Source organism: Monodon monoceros, unplaced genomic scaffold (assembly GCF_005190385.1).
Source record: "Monodon monoceros isolate NGI ecotype Baffin Bay Population unplaced genomic scaffold, NGI_Narwhal_1 Super_Scaffold_15, whole genome shotgun sequence".
Lineage (NCBI taxonomy): Eukaryota > Metazoa > Chordata > Mammalia > Artiodactyla > Monodontidae > Monodon > Monodon monoceros.
In genome coordinates, this window is record NW_021703771.1 from 68,984,223 (window position 1) to 69,003,731 (window position 19,509).

A 19,509-nucleotide genomic window follows, 5' to 3' on the forward strand; every position below is an offset into this window, starting at 1 on the left:
AACCACATATAAATATTTATACATTTGAAAGAATTGATTAAAAGTGTACTACATCTAACACCATATTTAAGTTGTAAATTCAACATATATTAGAGGAAATGAAACTGTTTTATTCCCCGCCTTGTGTTAGTATCACACTTTGTTATATACCGCAGTGAAGGGACACTGTTGTAATGCTGGAACAAAAGAAACATCAGCATTTCCAGCACATCTTAAATGCATATTGGCAATAGATGAGAATCACAAATAATTTCTGATGTGTTTTTCTTAACTGTTCCATTTTCATGTTTTAACACACTCCTTAAATTTGCTGGTTAAATCTATCCCATCAGTTTTGAATTATTTTCTTGGGGGAAATGATTAAGGAAGAAAATCTCTCTTAGGGGAAAAGTTCTCAGTAATACGAGTTAATCAAAAAACAAATAAAAGAGGATTAAATTCAGTGAGGCAGCTACATTTCAATATGTTTTCCATCTCTTCCATCAAGACAAGAGTCTTGTTCTTAAGAGACTTATAATCTAATTGGGGAAACAGAGCATATACATAAAAAAGATGATTAGCACTATGGGGAATCCAAATGAATAGGCCAGACAGTAAATGTTTCCAATTTCAGAGTCTGGAGTAGGGCCTGAAAGCCCTACTGGATGACTGGATTTTAAACTGATCTTCAAAGAAATGGGGGGATCTTCAACAAGGGGTGGGAGGAGATAGGGAGTGATTGTTAATGAATATAGGGTTTCTTTTGGGGGGAGGGTGCAAATGTTCTAAAATTGATTGTGCTGACAGTTGCATGTTATCTGTGACTATATTAAAAGCCATTTAATTATACATTTCCAATGGGTGAATTGTATAGTATGTGAATTATATCTCAATAAAACTGCTATTTAAAAAATCAGCTACGGTCTTGGCATCAGTTACTGAAATGGGGACTGTAGGAGCTATGGATATCCTCTCTCCCCTTTCCCTTTTCCTTTCTATACTCTTTTTGTAAAGGGAATTTGGTGGTGCTAAACTTCACAATTTAGTGCACAAGTCACTAGACCAATAAGAAGCCACATCTGAGATAGATGTGAATGACTGCATATCACCTGAAGTTCATTAATTATTGAGATAAAAATAATGACTGATGGATCTTTGTGTCTCCTTTCTGTGAGGAGAGCATGAGAACAACTTTCTGTAAAGAAGAGCTGCACCATCTTAGGTGGAAGCTTGCTGGTGGTGTATGAGAATACAATATGGTAGAAAGGCAAGAATAGATTCAACGTGGCTTGAATCTATTGGCTTGTTTTGCTCTCAGATCCATTCTTCACTCTTCTTTGACTCTGCTCTGTGTAACCTCCCCTGGAGTTGTGGGGAGAGGGGTAACTTCAGTGGATTGCATTTTCCAGGTTATAATGACCACTGGCTTCTGGATTGGTTTGTCCAGAAAGAGGCACTAGTGGACACTGGAGTACAAGAAAGTGAGAATCCAGGGTACTTCTCACTCTCTTCCTGCTTGAGCAGCGTCTCTGGCAACAGCTGCACCTTTTTTGTTGTTATTGCTGTAGCTTCTGCCGTGGTTGCAGCTTCTTCTGGGTGATCTTAAATCTTGAACCTTCTACCAAAACCTCCTCTCATTATTCTAGTCAAGATTAGCTTTTGCTAATCTATGCGTTACTTCATCATCCCCTGTTTGGCTTCCATCACTTGTGTAACAAATCTTCTGTATTAAGTTCTCTCTGTATAGAACATTTTGAGTGGTTTCTGGTTTTCTGTTTGGATCTTCAAATGACAGAGTATGAGCTTAGTAAATGTTTGTTGAATAAATACACTTAGTAAATGAGGAACTGGAAACATCCTGGGTCCACTACAAACATGGAGACATTTGGCGAAGAGAGTAAATTTGGGTTTAGGCATGTAGAATTTGGGGAAATGTGGTGGTAACGAATCATTGGCTGTAGTATGGGAAGAGGGTTGGGACTGGGTACACAAAACTTGGGATCTGTTTCCATAGAAATGAGTCCTGAAGTAGAAGCAATAGGAAAAAAAAAAAAAAACAAGTGAGAATATGGAGAAGATGAAGGAAAATAAAAGGTCATGGAGAGAAACTTAAGTAGCTATGGAGACAGACTTTAGGGAACCAGTAAAGGATTAGAAAGATTAGTCAAAGTTAAGGAAAGATCTGCTTAGCAGTGACAGTGATGTCATGGAAACCAGGTAAAAGAGGTAAAGAAGGAAAAAATAGTTAAATGGTACATAATACAGGGTAGTCAGGGCAAAGGGAGACTGAAAAAGTTTATTGAATTTGGTGATTAGGAGGTTATTAATGATTTTGAAGGTGTGGTTTCATTAGTAATGTAATGGCTGATCACATATTGACAAATGGTTATTTAGGTGAAGAAAAAATTGAGGTTATAGTATACAGAGATAATTTGATTGTAGAACTTTTTTCAGAAATGAAAGACAGAACTAGAACAGTAGCTAGAAGGGTTATAATAGGTTTTTCTTTTTTTTTTTTAGGAAATTTAAAATCTAAGCAAATTTGTAAGTGAAGGAAAAAATACCAATGGACATTGAATGAATGAAAATGAAGGAACTAAAGAAGATAAATGATAGAATTAAATGCTGAGAAAAGTGAGCAAAAACAGGGTTCAGGACACAAGGAAGTGGATACACTATTGAAAATGTAAAATACTTATTTTTTGCTCAGGTAGAGAAACAGATTTGGAGATGGAGAATAGAGAAACTTAAGGAGCTTGTGATAGACAGCCTGGACATCTGTTGAGAGTGAGGGAGGTGGGATATTGATAAACATTTCTGAGAGACTGATGAAGGTTAGGGAGCAAGAAATCCATGACCAGGGTGTCAGCAGAGAAAGTGATCGGTGGGCAAGGTTAAGGGAATGCTGGTGGATAGGGTAGGTTTGAGAAGTAGTAGGATGCGGTGGGAAAGTCAGTAGCACTTGATTACCCATCTGAATGAGGCAACATAGAAAGTGTTAAGTGAAGGCTGACACCAAGTTTACTACCACTGATAGAAAATGTTTCTCTGGATGGGAGTAGGTGAAAAATGATGTGCTTGGTGTATACATGACATCTTAAGTTTGAGTTGAAAATGTCCAGTGTGCTTTTGGAGATGTTGGACTAAATCTCTGAGAAGCAGATGTAAATTTGAAGTCAAAAGGAAAGAGTTGAGAGCGAGGCTAAGAAAGTGAATTGTGAATTGAGAGCTCTGAGATACACAGTGTAGAACAAGAAAATTAGAATGCCAAGAACTAAATGCATCACCACATCTGTAAGAGAGGAAATGGAGTCAGGATATGAAGAAATGAAAATTAAAAACCTTTTCTCAAGTGGAAAGTAGCAGTGCTTTCTAAGTTAAGTTCCCGTAATCCAAATGTTTCACAAGTGGAGCTACTCGTTTTGTCCATATCCTGCACATTTGCATCCCTACTAGACATCTTGCAGATCTCTTTGAATGGCTCTTAATCTTTTTCCATGTTTAAGAAGATGAGCCCATTCACAGAGAAGCACTCTAACTGAAAGAGAAATTTCTGCTAATGGTTCGTAATAGGCACATTCATGGGTTACAAAGCACACTGAAAATTCCTAGAGATGTATGTATAGGAGCTGAATTGATGCTTGTGGTTGGTTGTGTTAAGGGAAAAAAACCACAGGCTCATAATGACGTCACTTGTGCTAAAGCTCATGATACCAAAGCTAGGTGTAAAAACTGACCTGACTGCAGTTTTGACCTTCACCAGAAATGTAATATTAATCAACTAGTCTGGAATTTTCTGGTAAGCACCAATAATGTCATGTGGATCCTCTCCATTCCCCGCTCCTCCAGAGGAAGAAGAGGTAATCTGCATGATATAACCCTTGCCATTCCCACCCCCCCCCACCCCAAAAGATGTCTGGGCCTCAAAATAATCCTTTTTTTCTTTTGCTAATTGCTCCCTTGCTCCACCCTTCTTCCTAAAAATCTTCCCATTTGTATCAATACATCCCCTGGGAGCACCCTTCTAGTTGCTAAATGGGATGCTGCCTGATTCATGAGTCACTGAACGAAGCCAATCCTATCTTCAAATTTACTTGGCTGAATTTTGTGTTTTAGTAGTTGAGATCAAGAACATGGAGCTGTCACAGGTCTTTAGATTTGTTCTAAGTCCTTTGAAATAGATGACTACAGTCCCAGGTTTTCTCAGGAATCCATTGTGGCCTAAGACTACGCTATGGTGGCTTAGTCTTGCCTAAGACATCTGAAACATGAATTAAACAGGATATTATTCTATTCATTTAAAATAAGCTCTTTACAATATTAAAAAAACGCTAGTTCCTCAGAGTTGACATGTTCGTGAAGCTACAGGTAGCATTCTGGTAATAGTCATCTCTGACCCCCGATGGATTCAAGCCAAATTGCTTATCAGAGGCCAATAAATAGAAGTGGAAGCAGGGGTGGGGTTATATCAATATCACATGAGAAACCCTTTGAAATACACATGCTCTGAAATCTCTCTTCTTTCCCCACTGCATCCCTCCCAAAATACCACCAACTTAAACTTACTTTAGGATAATTCTTGTCATTGTTAAAAGAAATTTATGCATTAATAGTGAATCATGCTTTCTGCTTTGAGGAAATATTCCTGATCCAAAGACCTAGAAGCATCTAAATATTTCTATGACAGCCATCTAGCATTTCCTGGAAGCTTACAGGTATTTCCTGGTTTCAAAGTGAAATCTTAGCCACATAGGATGATTCTAACTTCTTGATAGGGCTCAAATTTGCCCTCTCATCTCCATTCTCACTGCCATGTGTGGCTCAAACAACTACCATCTCTAGTCTGATATGAAACTTATTTCTTAACCCTATCCTTACCTTTAATCTTATTCATGCAAATTTTTTTGTATTGCTCTCAGAATAAACTTTAAAATCACAAATTGTTAATGTTATCCATTCGTTTGTTAAAAAAGATTTGTTGAGCATCGACTATTTGTCAGACCCTATATTAGATGCCAGAAATACAATACTGACTGAAAAGTTCAATGGGAAAGACATATAATGAAGTAATCACACTAAAGAACATATGACCTACACAGGGATGTCAGGAAAGTGAGTGACATCCTGAGATGAGGGAGAGACGTGTGAAGCAGAGAGGAGGAAAAGGAGGTTAGTCTAGAGCAAGGAAACAGCACTTGCAGCAGGAGTCGGGGGAGGGGGAACATGCTCTGTTTGAAGAACTGAGGGAAGCCGGAATGGCTGGAGGTCAGAGAGAGTGAGGTGAGATGAGTTGGGAAAGGTAGCAAGAGCTTAACCATGCAGGTTCTTATAGGCCCTTTTCATCATAAGAGCATTATGAAGGTTTTAAACGTGGTAAAGATCGGATTAGATTTGCATTTTGAACAGATCTGGCTTTGATGTGAGTATCAGATTGCAGGAAAATCAACTGGGGACACTGGATAGTTCTGTACCACCATAGTCCAGATGAGAGATAGTGGTAACTTTGATTAGGGTGGCAACAGTGGATGAGGAGATAAATTGATGGATTAGAGAGACATTTTAGTAGTGTTTTGGTGACAGGATGAAAATGGGGATGAAGAGGTTTAGTATGAAGGATGCTGCATATTTCTCTGGCTTATGAAATGGCACAGATGATGGTGACTTTCACTGGAAAATGGAATACCAGATGAGAGCTAGTCTTGGAGGGAAACTAGATGTATTGAGTTTGAGTGCGTTGAATTTAAAGTGATATAGAGATTTCTAAGTTTAAAAGTGTTTAATGGCCTTCCATTGCCAAGGAGTTGAATCAAATTTCTTCAAAATGGATTTATAAAAACTGTGTGATCCAATTCCAGGCTCATCTTCCATCATATTCACATATGCTCCTTGTTTCAACCATTCTGAATTTGTGGAAATTTCCTGAATGCCCCAAAGTATTTCATAGATTGATAGCTTTGCAAATACTGTTATTTTTGCTGCACAGATCTTTCCCTCTACTCCCTTCTAGAATGCCAAGTTAACTCTTAGAGTTCTTTAATGCTCAGCTTAAGCATCATCTTCTCTAGAAAGAGTTGCTTTTAGCTTGTCCCTAACTATATAGATGTGTGTGTGTGTGTGTGTGTGTGTGTGTGTGTGTGTGTGTGTATGTATAGTGTGTGTGTGTGTGTACATACATACACACATACATATACATCTATGTATGGGTAATTAGTCAAATCCATTTCACCTGCCTTACTAACCAAGGTTGTCTTAGGACTTGCATGTCCTCCAAGTGGCATGCAGTCTAAGCAATAAGATGTTTGCCTGAGTCGTTTTCCAGAAACCTGGAGTCAGCTGCATCTAGTTCCAGCTGAGCTGGTTAAGACTGGATGGGGCCACCTACCCTTCAACTGGGCCTGTGCAAGGGTCCACTCTGTGGCTTTTCCAATGTGCAGAGACCTGTAGTTTAGTTATGCCTGCACACCTTTTTCCACTCGTTTTTCCCCAGGCTCCCCACACCTCCCACACCTCAGACCGCCCTGCTTCTTTATTCATCACATAAATATCCTGAGCCCCTTGCCTTCAGGGAGGTGGATTTGAGATTTGTTCTCCTGTCTTCTTGCTTGGCTATATTTCAAAGAAAACTTCTCTTTGCTACAAACCTCGATGTCTCAGCTTTTTGGCTTGCTGTGTTTTGGGCAAGATGAACCTGCTTCAGTAGCATATGTATATGTATATAATTGTTTATGATTGTCAATTTATTAGCCTTTCCCACTAGATTGTGAATTCCTTGAGGTCGGGGGCTATATTTTGTTCATTTCTATAAACCCAATGTGTAGCAGTCAATAACTGAATTCAATAATGGAATAAATGAAATAATGAATTTTGAATACTCTTCCTTCTTTCCAATAAATTTTTTTTAAATAGACTATTTTTGGTTAATGTAACCAGAGACTGCTGACAATACTGAAAAATCAGAACTCCTGCACCTATGAAAGATTTATATTAACAACATGGAATTAGGGGCTTCCCTGGTGGTCCAGTGGTTAAGACTTTGCCTTTCAATGCAGGGGGTGCGGGTTCGATCCCTGGGCGGGGAGCTAAGATCCCACGTGCCTTGCAGCCAAAAAACCAAAACATAAAAAAACAGAAGCAATATTGTAACAAATTCAGTAGAGACTTTAAAAAACAAAACCAAAATGGAACTAAAGAATTCATGTCTTTGTTTCCCTGCCCCATCAAAAATAAAACCTGCAATTAAAAAGCCATAATGCCTTTCATAAGATGCATAGAATATCATTCTAACATGACCATAAACTAAAAGTCAAAGCTAATATGAAAAAGCATAATTAAAAATATTTTTTCCTGATTATAGAAATGATGTAGTTCCACTGGGAAAAATACAGAAGAGCACAAAAAATATAAAATGTAAATATAATTCTTGGCGGTGAGAGTGGTTCTCTCACCACCAAGAGAGAACCACTTTTAATATTTTATTCGTAAATCTTTTCTGTTCTTTTTCTGTGTAAGCACATGCATTTTACCATCTTTCCTAATGGAGAAAAGCATTAGGTATGCCAAAGGCTAGCATTCTAAACCACCTTTTAACTAGCAATCGGAGTGATTATGTGTTAAAAAAATACGTGAAGGTTTTCTGGTTCTCTCCAGGGCCTGTACCTCCTACTTCCTCTCTTCAAGATGTTAGAGGACTATTCAGGGCCAGAGTCACCATGGGTAGGCTGGCTATTCTCTCTCTTTCTAGAAATAAATGAACTTGGTATCTTTAAGAGTCACATTTGGAGATAGTAGAAGATCACACTTGGTCCTCAAGCCTGAGCTTTGTGCTCAACACAGTGTTTTAAACAGGCAGCTTGCTGTGGGGATATTATTCAACTACTGGGAGTTTTAAACTTAACTGCTGGAATGGATGAGTCATACTGTGAGTCAGATTCATTTTCTTATATATATCCTTCTAAAGAGGTATGTAGGGAGGACACATCACTGTACTCAGGCATTTCTGTGTTCCCAGGACATAAATGCATTTGAAATTCCACCTCTGAATTCTAACTAACACTGTGCATCTCATAAGATTAAGGAATAAAGTGGTGTCAAAAGTGTATACAGATCATATGTTCATTTGGCCTCATGGAATACCACAATAGCAACTGAGAGATTGTAAAATATATATATATATATATATATACACACACATACACATAAAACACACATATATATACTTTGTATATATGTATGTACACACACACGCACATATGTACATTCATGTACACATACATACATTCACATGCAGGCACACACACACATCATCAAAAAAGTAAGTTCCAGACCTAGGATATTCGTCAGAATTATTTCTGTTTATTTTATGGCAATTTTGAGAATCCCAAATATATTTGCTTTACTTTTGTTTGACTTTACAAAATGACAGTATTTTTAATCAGTTGATACAGTTTAATTCTAATATGGCAGATTGGCTTGTTAATTATTAGAAATCTTTCCCCCTAAGTGTTCATTTATTCTCTTATTATTCACTTGGTTACCTGGCTGAGAAATAATGTCACAATAATTGGCTGTGAATTTCTTAGCTTAGTTTTTAAGGCAACATGAACACTGTCGTTTCCCTCTCCCTTGACCATGTCTCTGTCGCATCCTGCCATCTGCTCATGCTTAGGTGTAGCCGTTTGCATATACTTTATTCATGGCCCCAAATCCCTGTTTGCTTTCCTACCTTGTGAGTTACAGTGAATTTTGTGGAAATCTGAAAAGAAGGCAACAATGACAAAAACACCAAATGCATCAAACGTCCTCAGCCTCTCCTGTTAAGAGTCCAGTTGGAACCATCCTTAAATGCATTGCTTGTTGGCCTGGTTTTCCCAAAGCTGTCTCACCCAGGAGGCTGTTGAAGATTTGGAGGCGACAGTTGTGTTACAGAACACCATTCTGGGGAGATGGCACTCTGTTTAAGGGAATCAAAAAGACTTTCTCAGGTTTCTTTTATCCAGAGGATCTGAGAGGACTACTCTCTATGAACTGTAGATCAAGCAAATGTGTCTTTAAAAATGTTTTGTTCAACAGTGGTACTGCATAGTTTGACCGTGGCTCAGAGCACTTATTCTAACAGGGATCCATTGAACAAAGAGTCCAGTTGGAGCTCTCCTAGCTTAAAGTTATCTATCATTATTAAATTTCCTCCTCTATTGTTCTTTTTTGTCTTTGTCTTAGTCTCCCTTGAAATAGTAATTTTTAAATCAGCCAGACTTATGATATTTTTATGTCATCCATCCTTTCACTCTGAAATGTAAGTGATGTTTATTCAGTCATTGGTCATTCTTTGAAAAATTATATATTTTTATAGAAAACACAGCTCATAACACATATGCCACTATAATCCTACACTTAAGATCATTGAGGCACATTAATCACTTTAAATATTTTTCTAATTGAAGAAAGGAATATACCCATGGGCTTTATTACTTCACTTTTAAAGAATATTGTTAGATATTGAATAATTTAAAAATTGTGTTTGTATCTATTTAACCTATGTGTCCCAAATCAATTACATGTAAGTGGTTCATAGTTAAAAACAATGTGAAACAAATACCCTGGATATGAAGATTACATCAACCAAAAAGACGATATTTGTAGCAGATGCTGTAGTGTTTTTCCCAGACTCCTGAGGACTTATTCATACTTATTCATAATACTTATGATACAGATACTTATTCATAAAAATACATAATACAGATACTTATTCATAAAAATAAATTGTTTTAACCACCTAACAAATGATATTTGAACATCTATGATATAGCAAGTGATAAGACAGACATGATCTTTACTCTCTTTAACATAGAATCCATCAAGGTAGGTGGATATGGAACAAGAAATAAATTTGATGACTAATTTGAAAAGAAACACAAGATAGTGTAAGAAACTTAAAGATAATATCCCAACTTTTACTTCCAGAATTATAGAATAACAAGAAGACAATTTCTAGAATTCGGAAGTTTCTTTCACTGATGGAAGTTCTTTGCAATATACAGAAATATAATTGTATTATTTCAGTATGGAAAATAAAAATAGCACCTCACTCCGGCTCATCTGGTTTTAGTTGTTTTGCTGTATACCTTTGCTCCTAGCTTTCTCATGGTTGGCTCCATCTCATTCTTTAAGGATTTGGCCTATTCCAGTCCTTTTCTGACCATATTTCTTTATGTCCTGATTATTTTCATCATAGCACTAGATATTATTACTAATCATTTGATATTTTTTATTGCCTGTTTTTTATTCCCAAATGACAGGACCCATGTCTGTTTTATTTCCCTATGTATTAGGCAGCAACTATTATTATGTGGACATAGAGTTTGCTCTGAATAAATTTTCAATGAAAAATGGATGAGCAAAACTCATAAGACAATGAGGTAAGGTTGAATTTCCAGTTGTCCTAGAGAATATAAATGATACTCTTACCCACTTGACCAGTCTATTAAATATGATCAGTGAAGTCCCAAGAGATTTATTTGTTGTTTTTTAGAGTCCTATGATTGAATAAGTTTGGCAATCATTGACTTAAATAAACTTAACCTGAGTCCCTTGGAATTCTCAGTATATCTATATCTATATATCAATAACTGTATCTGTATCTCCATGGAGTATAGTTTGAGAAATGCTTGCTTACTCTGTTAGGAGTTGGGACCTATTAGGTGACAGATCACAGAGCTTTGCAGTCTAGTTTAGCAGTGAACATGGCTGGGTCTGATTCAAAGATGGCCTCAGGAAGACACGGGGACATGAGTTGACTAGATAGGTTGTGCCTCCATCCTTTTGGGACTGGTAGACTTTTTTTTTTTTTTTTTTTTGCGGTACGCAGGCCTTTCACTGTTGTGGCCTCTCCCGTTGTGGAGCACAGGCTCCAGACGCGCAGGCTCAGCGGCCATGGCTCACGGGTCCAGCCGCTCCGCGGCATGTGGGACCTTCCCAGACCGGGGCACGAACCCGCCTCCCCTGCATCGGCAGGCGGACTCTCAACCACTGCGCCACCAGGGAAGCCCGGGACTGTTAGACTTTTATGTAAAGCTACTTCGTAGTCACAGCAAAGACTTCTGCACCCTGGGAGGGAATAGAGAAATGATCAGTCAACTTCCTACCCTGATCCTCGTTGAGCTGTTGCCCATGCTGTACCCCTAAGACTGTTGTCTGTGTTCTTTACAATTCAGCCTGTTGAGAATTTTATCTCCTCAAAAATCCTTACACCACACTTGCTATTTTTTTTTCTTGAAAGTAGCTTACTGGTCTTATCCCTGCCCTACAGGAATCCTGTATTAATACACTGCATAGCAAGAGATATTTTAAGATCAAGAGGAAAAGATGTTCTCCCACCATCTAGACAATTCATGCTCAGAGCTCATATCCCTGTCCACTGGATGATCTCACTTTATAGGTCTAAACATAAGACCCTCTGCAGTGATAGAGATACAGACCTCTGGTGAGGGTCATCTGACCCTCTCCTTCTGCACATGGTCCAGTAGGCAACTTATAAAGAAGAGGAAAAAGAGGTCCTTCCTGCCTTTGCCTCATTGTGGCCACCATCTGGTAATTTCCCCTCTCCTGGTGACATGGGTCCCCTGGGTTAACCTTGTGGGACCCATATCTTCCCAGAGCTATGTTTATCTGGAACAGAAGAGCTGGTGAATGGAAGGGAGCCTTCCCGGCTCCAGCCACTTCCATTCAGCCTGTGCAATGCTACTCTTATCTCCCAAAGACTGATGATAACATCCTCACCCAGCTTTCTAGAGTGGCCTGTATTCATGTGTTACTGGTAACTAAAATTTAATTTGACAGTAGCAACACTCTTCCAAATCTTTTTTGCTTCCATTCTGATCTAACCTATCCAGATGTATTCCAACCCTATATTGTGGAAATGAATTCATCTGGCATGGTGGGATGCTACCATGTCATCTGTCATGAGAGGATTACAGTATGGGTCACTGCTTCCCCTTTCCTGAAGGTGGCCCTTAGCTGCTAAGAATTGCTAGGGATGCAGTCTGTCTTGTAGATGTTCAACATTCTCTTGAGGGCAGCTGTTTTTGCTCAGAGTGACCAGTACTTGAGCTTTAAACAGAGACCATTGCATCACTCTGAGTGGGAGTTGACTCTATTTTTTACCTTTAAATTGAACCCCAAAGTATTGGAGACATGAATAATAGTGTTTTCAAAGTATTTTTAGCCCTATGAAGTATTGGGATATTTTCTTCTTATGATAGGGTTATTGTGAGAACGTAATAAAATATATAATGTGCGTTGCACATTACTTGGCACATCTTGGGTACATAGTGGGTACTCAGTAAATTTTAATTCTTTTCTCTCTCATAAATCCAGTACAAAGAAGATGAAAATGTATTTGTATTCTTGCTTCCAGTATCTAGTTTTTCTGTATCAGAACCTTAATGCTCCTGGGTCAGAATTCTAGCAGTTGTAAAGTGGAAATTAAATTCTTCTGTAGGTCACTGAAGATAGGGAGGAAGTTGGGGGTTTCTCTTTTGAACCATATTTTTATGCCACTGAACAAAACTGTAAGAACCAAACTGCACAGACTTCCCTGTATCTCACTGACACGCAGCTGAGGTAATACCTGCAGCATTCCTAGCCCGTCCGTTTCAGTGGCTCATAATCTTTTCTTTCTGTGAGAGAGGCAAATAGTATTCTTGATCCTGATTACCTGGATTAATATTGAAAAACCTCTTCAGGCTGGTGTCCTAGAGAAATTGAAGAAGTTCCCTTACCATTTGAAATGACTTAAACCGTGAGGCTGGAACAAAGGATTCATCTCTTTGGTAATCATCTCACCTTCTTGTCACTTGGTGTCCAATTAAATAAATGACTACCTGATTCTTTGTCAGTTGTCAGCAGATCTGGCTTTCACTGTTAATCGCCGCACATCATGTGAGCTTTTATATTCTTTTCTCACCCTTTCCTTTGTCCGCGTATGTGAGAGTAGGAGTTGAAAAGAGTATGTTTAAGAAGATAAATATGCAGGTTCCTGTAAGCATTCTTCATATTCTCTCTGAGTCACCTTTCCTCTGCAAAAATAATTAGGCCACTGATTTAGCTTGTCAGGATCACTGAATGACTTCCTCAGTGCCTTCCATTGAGGAAGATGTTTTTAAGGACTGTTTTTTCTACTTTTCACTGCTATTCCTATCTTTAAAGCACATAGCTTCCTTTTAAACAACAAAAACATGCTCTTTAACTGGAAATTGGTTGGAGGAAAAATAGGTGCTTGAAAACAGGAACGTATTATCTCTCTTTGAATGACTTAGGAGTCTGTCCTCCTAGTCTGTGGGTATGGATGGTCCTGTGTGTTTCTATGCTACTCAGATTGGATGAGATCTGATTCTTTTTCTCAAGAAAAAAGTCCTCGACTTGAAGAGGATTGCAAGTCAAGGGGATATCAGAACGGAAGACAGAAATGTTAACAAGAGAAGAAATAAAGATTCAGTAACATTCACAAGGACTGATCAGCAGTGTTAATCAATACGTGCGTACAGTCTTCGCTTCCTTCATAGCCTGCAATACAGGCAGTGCCATTAGGAGGGGAGTCTGGAAGTTGACATCTTTTCTGGCAGGAGCATGGATGTCCCAGCACCTGGGAAAAGTTTACCTATCATCTTTTCTTTACCTTTGACGCAGATGAAAATGGTCGCTTTCAATTAATGTGTGTCGGGACCAAAAGTAAAATAACAAAGGAGAGTTAAAAATAACTTGTAAAACTTTTCTTTCTAGCAGTATGACCCACCAGGTATTTCACTACCCCCAAAATGTTGCTAGGCAAAATTTAACAAGACATTTTGATTGCATGGCTGAGTGTTAAAGATAGAAAGAGAAAACCCCCATGAGAGGAAGGTGAAAATCGAGGAGATGAGCTGTCTTAGGGGCACTTGCTGGATTTAGTGACCAGGTTTTAATTGCCCCTTGGAGTGGGAGACAGACTTGTGCTCTGTAAGATGGGAAATCAATTAACTTTAACTTCATATAAAACCAGTATCCTAACAGTTGGTGAAAGAATGGGTTAAGAAAAAGTATATATGTATCAGCAGAGGTAGACTTTGAGAAAAAGTGTCTGTGTTGGCCTTGGTGGTGGATAGAAGGAAAAAAAAATGTCACCACTGAGCATTCGTAACCTAGGTCTGGCCACATTTCATTCAGTTTTGAAAAGATAACGTTTACCTCTTGAACACTTGCAGTGATAATGCATATTAGCATAGTCCCCAGGACCCACTAAACTAATGTGTGAATCCTTTCTGTAGGACCATGCTCTCTGCACAGGCTAAGAGCAAGTGTCATTGGAAGTAACACAAAGCAAATTTAGGACCCCCAAGAACTTAAAATAATGGGAAATTGAGATTCATATTATTTTCTTTAAAGGTGTGCTGCAAATTGTTATAAAAAGAAGAGATGAAATAAAAATGTGATAATAGGCTGTTAGAATAAAGCAGGCAGGTTTAGAAAAGAACCAAAATACAATTTCTGATAATGAAAAATACAACTGTTGTAATGAATCATTTAATAGGCTGAAGAGTAGATTAGACACAGTGAAGAAAGAATTTGTGAACTAAAAGCTAGGCATAGTGAAATTCATCAGGAAACAGCAAAAAGAGATAAAAAGATAAACTGAGAGGGAGATTAAAAGACGGAGAAGAGAATGAGAAGCTCTCACATACATTTAACTTGCATCCAGATAGAGAAAATAGAAAAAATGAGAAGCAATATTCAATGAGATAATGAGTGAGAATTTTCCAGAATTGAGGAGGGATATGAATCTACAAAATAAAAATAGTCCTAAGCAGGATACGTTTTTTTAAAAAAAGAAATCCCCACGTAAACACATTGTAATGAAACTTAGAATACCAAAGACCTTAAAAGCTGCCAGAAAGAAAAGACAGATTACTTACAATGAAGCTACTCTTGTACTGACAACAGATTTCTCAACAACAATAAAAGTGGGGAAAATGCTTGGAACCTGAAAACAGAATAGAGAGCTCAAATTAACTGGTTGAAATAAATCCAAATAAACCAGTATTTAGAATAAAATTTAGTAGACTAAAGCTATCACAACAATTTTCTTCACTGAGGAATTTCATGTGATTTTTTTTTTTCCTTTTCCAGTTAAATAGTAAGAATTAGTCTTTTGCTATCAGTGAGGCCACATTCATTCATTAAATATAAATAAATTCACTTCTTTATTTCCAGCACATAGTAGACACTCAGTTTTATGTGCTGGAAACAGATAAGTAAAGGAAGGTGGCAAAGTCTCTGTTGTCAAAGATCTTACATTCATTCAAAAAGCCATTCACTAACTGACTATAATGTGCAAGATATTTCTTAAAAGATGTCTATCTCCACATTAAAAAAATGTTTTTGAGCCAGATAGTTTCTTAATTTTCCTGTAAGAAAATTAAAATTTTCTCATTTTTATTTGTTAAGATACAATAAAAAATCACAAAGCTCTGTAACTAAGATTAAGAATTCAACTTTCAGAACATGATCATAGTTCATAGCATTTTGCTACTGAATTAATGATACCTGAAAAATTTCTGCCTAAACACCCTACTGAGAGTTGAGGAAATATCAGATATTCACTAATTAAATCTATTGGGTAATCAGATCTTACTGGATAAAGAAATGATCAGAAAATTAAGGAATTGAATATCTAGAGTTTATTTCTAGTTGGCTATAAAAGTATCTGAAAGCGCCTCAGGAGTAGGGACTGTCTGTTCTGTTTAGTGTTCTATCCCCAGCATATAGCACAGTCCCTGGCATGAAGTAAGTGCTCAATAAATATTGATCGAATCCCTGTTGTGAATGAATGACCTTCGCAAGTCAACTAAACTAAATTACACCACACAAGGCCAGTGAGAAAAACGCAAATCAAAATCAATTGCATTTTCCTTTCTACAATTCTAGGAGATTGGAAAAAATAAATAAACTAGAACATAGGAATATACTTTTGACCCTTTAAATGAAACTCCATATGAATTGAACTGTGATTATCATAGTTTTAAATTTTATGATCTGAATTGTTTCTTTACCCAATTGTATTAAATACCAGCATGAGTATAGAAAACCCAGTCTTGCCATACTTGTCAATTAGAGTCACACGTGGGCAGATTTTCTGTGTGTTTGGGATTAAATGGGAAATGCAGTGTGTATATGTGAAAGAAGATTAAATACAATGGTTGTCTAACTCTGGTAAAAAAGTATCCTTAACGTTGCTGATCTCTGCATTTTTTTGATCAGAGAACGAGCTCTGGATCAGCATGAAACAGAGTAAATTTCAGGAGTATTTGTGCCAGAAAATTCAGTCTGCATTTTTCAGTCAGGAACGGTCATATCATAATCCTACTTGAGATCTAATTCATCTCTAAAAGAAAGCCCTGAAGGGCCAAAGAGCACTTCTTTTGACTTTTTGTGTACAGCACCGGGCACGGTAGACAACATGTGTAGGTCGATCCATTTTCTTTGTTACAGTGATAATGGTGAATAAAAGCCCATTCAGAAGATATGAAGAAGCCACACCACAACATGGACTTTGAAGCGGCAAATATTGCTGTAGGGCAAAAGCTCATCATTTAAAAATCTTAGGGGGAAGAAGGTCCTCAATAAATACTGAGGATCATTACCAGTTGGCTTCAGCATAAAATATATTGGAAACAGACATCTTAAACTGATTTGGGTTTACAAAATTGATGCTGGTGATAATTCGAACGCATGGAACCATGCCCACATGCCTAAGTTGCAGGAAAAGAAAGAAATGAGTGACTAACGTAATCTCAACACAAGATGCTAAAACAGTTAGATTGCCCAAATCAAAACAAACATTAAAACTGGTCATTTAGGCCAGTTACCCAAGAGTATAACAAGTATGGGAAAGCATACATATATTAAGCTCTCAATTATTAATTTTTAAAAAAGTGAGTCTATTATAAAGATATGGGGGAGACAGGAACTTGGAACAAGGGCCAGGGAGTTACTTGTTTGGGGAAGGGTATCTGAACTGGCCTGGGATCCTCTGGGGACCATTTCTATACTGGGTATCATCATTGGCAAGCACTGAGAGATGATATCTTAACTTTTCCCAAAGACCCAGAATAATTATATGCATTATTTCTTAATTCATCTTTACGAAGATAGGGATTTTTTCTCTTTCCCCAAATAAATAGAGCAAACAGAATTCAAACACTTTTTACAGCCTCTCATCAGTGCCCTATTATAATGACGGAAGACACATTAAGTCTTTAATTATTAGCAATCTGGCTAGCACTTCATAACAAAGTCTACTTGTTAATTGAGATGAAATGTGTTTTGTTATCAACAAGTTGAAACAAAATTGCTATGCATGCTACAATACTTGTTTCTCTCTTTTCATATCATAATATGAAAAGATCATTAGTCTAGCACCATTTGGTCATCATACCCTCTCTGAGTTTCAGAGCAATTCCAAAGAAATCAGATATTCCAATACAATGCACTCAATCTGTTGAGTTCTACTCATTAATTTTGGAAATTAAATGGTTATGCTTATTAATGTGAGCTTTCACCATTCTCCAAGCCTTCAAAACAGCACTGAAAAAATGGCATTACATGAATCCATATTGGGAAAATGTGAATAATGCCAGTGTTCTTTTTTGGTGGGGGAGGGATTCTTCAAGGGCAAACCAAATTGTTCCTGTTCTATATGCATAGGCTGGGGAGAAGCAGCTTATCAAAAAGGCAGGAAATAAAACAGCAGGGTGACTATTCTAGAACTTCAATTTAGAATTGTTGATTTCTTTGTGCTCAGCCTATTGCTCATGGTGGTGCATCAGAAAGTCACAAAAATCAGTGAGAGGGTTTTTGAAGACACACAGCATGAAGGCCCAGTCTGCTGCCTTAATGCCTAATTCCTTGAGGCTGAGAAGGAGGTTAATCAATATAAATATATATAGGATTTAGATGTATTTCAGGTTTGGATACCTTCTTTGAAGGATGTGGATATGACTAGATAATCGGCCTCAGTGTCTCTTCCTGACCACAGTAAATCTGTTTTCTCTTTCCATCAATGAGTCTAGAGAAAACATCAGAGGAATACCCTAGGTTTTATCTCAGTATTCACGTGTGCTGACACAGCATGAAAGAGGAGCATGCCAAGAAAGATGAGAAAGAAACAGTGGTGAAAAAGTTTCCCATGACTTGTGAACTCTTTCTTTCTCTCCTTATGTAATCGTTCGTGGTGTAATCCATAGCATTACAAGTCAGGCTTTTTAGTTTCCGGCACTTCCTGCAGAAAGAGTTCATTGGCCTTACCTGGGGAAGGAATTACGCCGACAGGCAGTAGCCAGCAGTGACCTGAACGATTTCATCTTCCACGCTATCTGTCATCTCATATCCCAACCATTTGCCTCAGAGTCATCCTATTCCTTAAAGAAATAAGACTGCCATCTTCTGGTGGCCTTCAGTGTAGTTATGTGACTGTGATTAACATAGTCATTTTCTTTGCTATAGAGATTACTCTATTACCGTTTATATCATTTAAATATGCTTGTCTTAGGCTTCAGGAATAAAAATTCATATTTGGCCAACAAAATGGAGAACTGACTGCATGCTGACAGTTTTACCAGTTTTTTCTTTTGATGTGTTCATATCAACCCATCTGTGTTGTAGGTATTGCAGTGGAATAAAAAATTACTTGATGATTCATTTCTAGAATCAGCACATCAGGCAAATACTGTATATAGTCAAAACTATATGAGAAAAATTGTTTGAATTGCTCATAAAGTGTAATAAACATGATTTTGTGTATACAATAATACATAGTAAAGAGAACATCACCAGTATATAGTGCCTGCAGTATGATTATATATAATGAAGTATGCAGATATAACATATAATTTTATAGTGTTTTTAATTATGTAAAAGAGGGCGATTTGGTTGAATATCCTAAGTTAAATGTAGTATAATATCTCTACTTTACAAACAAGATAATTAAAACTCAGATAATATATGCCCCAAGTCATATATTATAAGAAACAAAATTAAATTGTGTGCTCATATATTTATTCTGAGTGTAAACCTGGTGTTAAAGTTATGAGACTTTAAGGCTTACAGAAAAGACCAAATTCATTGGAGTACAATACTTTTCAAAAAGATAAATCTCACTTCTGTACTGATATTTATTGTTTGATATTTGCTATATTATCTCACTTCTGTACTGATATTTGTTGACTCATTTAGTGATTCCAAAATATTTCTTCCCTGTACCTGCTCCCTATCCTGACCTTGTCTATGTGAACAGATCCCATGTCTCAGCTCATTTCTTCTCTCTTTTACCAGGGAGAATTTAAATAACATACAATTTGTTAGAAAAAATTTCTTTAGTTCTCACACTGGTTATCTATCCATATTAATACACTGACATGTCTACTGCTCAAGAAAAATCTGTGAGACATTAACAATAAGTGTGACATTTAATAAAATGTGGTCTATCACTACTGAGCAGAG